The 2,974-nt window shown below is 40.0% G+C and overlaps 1 pseudogene; it reads left to right on the top strand.

Annotated features, from left to right (window-relative positions):
* Positions 1-2,974, top strand: part of LOC102818355 — a 44,414-nt pseudogene that overhangs the window by 34,257 nt on the left and 7,183 nt on the right.

Below are 2,974 nucleotides of genomic sequence, written 5' to 3'. Positions count from 1 at the left end.
TTGGCCCAAGATCGGGCAATGTTTCGTTCTGCCGTGCCTAAGGTCACTATGCGTCAGTACCGAATCAGTGGCAAACAACAGCAACAGAAGGAGAATATTGCTCTGGTGACTGAATGCCAATAGAATCTGAATTTTTAACTGTTTAATATAATGGAGAATATTGTAGTTGAAAGAACAATCAGAGGGCATATCCCTCATAGCAAATATAATGCAAGGATCTATTTTCGATTATTAACTCATACTGTACTTGGTGTCTAGATTACCAACGTCTTTGTTTCTGATCATTCCATCTTGTGGTAGAGATTGCTGCCTTGCTCATAATCTTTCAAGAGTTGTTAGTTTAGTATGTTGCCACCAACTTTCAACTTTGAACATCTGGACGATCTTTGGCCATTGGAGTTCACGTGGTTCACAAGCATGTTGTTTTTGTTAAGTGCCATCAAGTCGGTTCCGACCTATGGCGACCCTATATAGGATTTCCGAGAAGCAGCTGGTGAGCTTGTACCACTGACCTTTCAGTTCAGATGGCTTTGCGGTTCACATGCATAGAAGGCTCAAAGTACTAAAAAGTCAACATTTCCTGAAAGCAGCTCTTATGGCACCTTTAAGTGGTATAAACAGTTGGCATTCACAACTTGGTGTTTCAAACCCACCCAGTGTCACTGTAGAAGAAAGGCTGCACGATCTGTTTCTGTAAATATTATAACCAAAAAACCTATTGGGACAGTTCTACTCTGCGAAGTAGGGGCTCTCCATGAATGGGGACCTACTCTATTGCAGTGGATTTTTTGGCAGGGAGGTGGGGGGAGCCATTGAAACTAATGACTAATGGAAGTTGGTATTTAACCAGCCTCCTTTCTCTTTGGAAGGATAACTTTGAAATATGAATTCTACATTGGCTTATAGAGATCTCCACCGGGATAAGGCTCCCATTGCCCACAGTGCTAAGGTGGTTGCACCTTTGCATAAACTCTATGGAAGTGCTTTGTTGTTGTTGTTGTTTTTTTGGGGGGGGGGCGGAATCAGTTGCAACTAATGTCTGACGGAAGTTGGTATTTAATCAGCCTCCTTTTTTTAAAGTTTTTATTGTGAATTATGTGGTAATTTACATGGGAGAACATTAGCTTTACATCCATCCTATTGTATATCATTTCATTGCCATGATTACAATCCCCTCCATGCATTACCAAACAACCAGAGGGTATAACCCACAAGCCTGCCCCTTGAGCGTAAGCACACAGCCCCTCTCTCTCCTTCAGTCTAGAGTCACCTACCACTCCGTCTATCCAAATCATCATCTCTGCCTCCATCTCTGGTGTCACTGTTTCTCTGGGTAGGGTCCCGCACTCTACTCTTCTCCCTAGATGGTCCGAGGGACCTCCGTTCCTGGTCTGCAAAGTCAACCACTCTCCTTTTGCTACAAAACATCTACCTTTACATTTCCAACCCTCACAATCAGTCCTGATAGCAATTATTCACTATTGTACCACAAGAGTCCTATTCCCCCCATCTCCTTTCATCAATCCCACCCAGACAGATTGGATACTACTCAGTGGAGATCCTACCATCCTCTGTGCTTAGGTGTTCTTTAGAAGAGCACATTTACCTATATCTATGCTTGTATATTTTTGATGTTGTTCTGTGCTGTTGAGTCCATGTTGACTCATTGTGACCCTGTATAACCTGTATAGGGTTTCCAAGGAGCATCTGGTGGGTTTGAACCGTGGACCTTGAGGTTATCAGTCCACTGTTAACCTACAGTGCCATATTACAGCTATTTTAACTATGCTTACATGAGTATGATAGTAAAGCTGAGAAGGAAAAGGTATGATAAAATAATAAAATATGAAATAAAATATATTAATATATTTTAATACATAGAAAGGAAAAATGCAGTAATTCTCTACCCTGAAGTCCATAAAAAGTGGTCCAAAATTTGCTTATTAAATTAAATTCTGATAAAGAAAGTAAAAAGTTTTTCTTTGAGTGTTGTCTTCAAGGAAGCTTCTAGAAAAATATCTAAACTATCACCAACTGAATTTAATTGAAATTATTATATTAAGGAAATTATAACATATTTGTTTATATTGTTTATTAGGAAGCAATTTCTTATTGCAAATGTAAAAATTTATATGTATCTATAGTTTTGTCATTCACGTTTTTTTTGGTTTTGGTTTTACTTAGCTGGTCATCTGACTTTTGAATGCCGCAATTTTCTACGAGTAGACCCCAAAAGGGACATAGTTTTGGATGTCAGCAGCACAAGCAGTGAAGATAGTGATGAAGAGAATGAAGAACTGAATAAGTTACAGGCATTACAAGAAAAAAGTAAGTAATACTTTATCTCCCTTTTAAAATATTTCTAAGTATTTTGTTATGTTACATACAGTGTAGTGAATTACTTCATAGGGTTCTTCTACTCATGAACTTTATATCGCCTGCTGGGCATGGGTAAGACAAAGTGAGAGAAGATGTTGATAGAATTATAGTCAGAACATGAAATATCTTTCCAGCCAACGGAGCAAGTGAAGCTGAATGACTTTGGGCAGAAGACATACTTGCAGAGAAGGGGGCTTCCAGACACTTTATTGGTTTGCTGACACATGGAGCTAGAGGTGAATGCCTTCAGACTACAGTTTATGGTGGAGTGGTGTGCTTCTTGGTCATTTATCAGCAGCATTAAAGGAGCTATGTAACATTGCTGGAGCAAGGCAGAAATCAGGCTAAGGATCCAAGGGCCAGAAAGAGACATGGCTGAGGAGAGGCTTTTCTGACTGAGAGCATTGCACCCTGAGCATTTCTGACCGTGTGACCATGGTGTCTGAGTTCTGGTGGCCATTGCAATGAATTATGGAACCCAGCTGACGAGTGGAGAGTGCTGTGAGAGAACTGGTTCGGTGCCACATTTTTATAATACTTTTATTATGCTTTCCAAAATCTGCTGTCCTGTGCAGCACATTTGCCTAATGCAATA

This window comes from Chrysochloris asiatica, unplaced genomic scaffold (genome assembly GCF_000296735.1).
Source record: "Chrysochloris asiatica unplaced genomic scaffold, ChrAsi1.0 scaffold00318, whole genome shotgun sequence".
Lineage (NCBI taxonomy): Eukaryota > Metazoa > Chordata > Mammalia > Afrosoricida > Chrysochloridae > Chrysochloris > Chrysochloris asiatica.
This window is presented reverse-complemented; position numbering and strand designations above follow the sequence as displayed.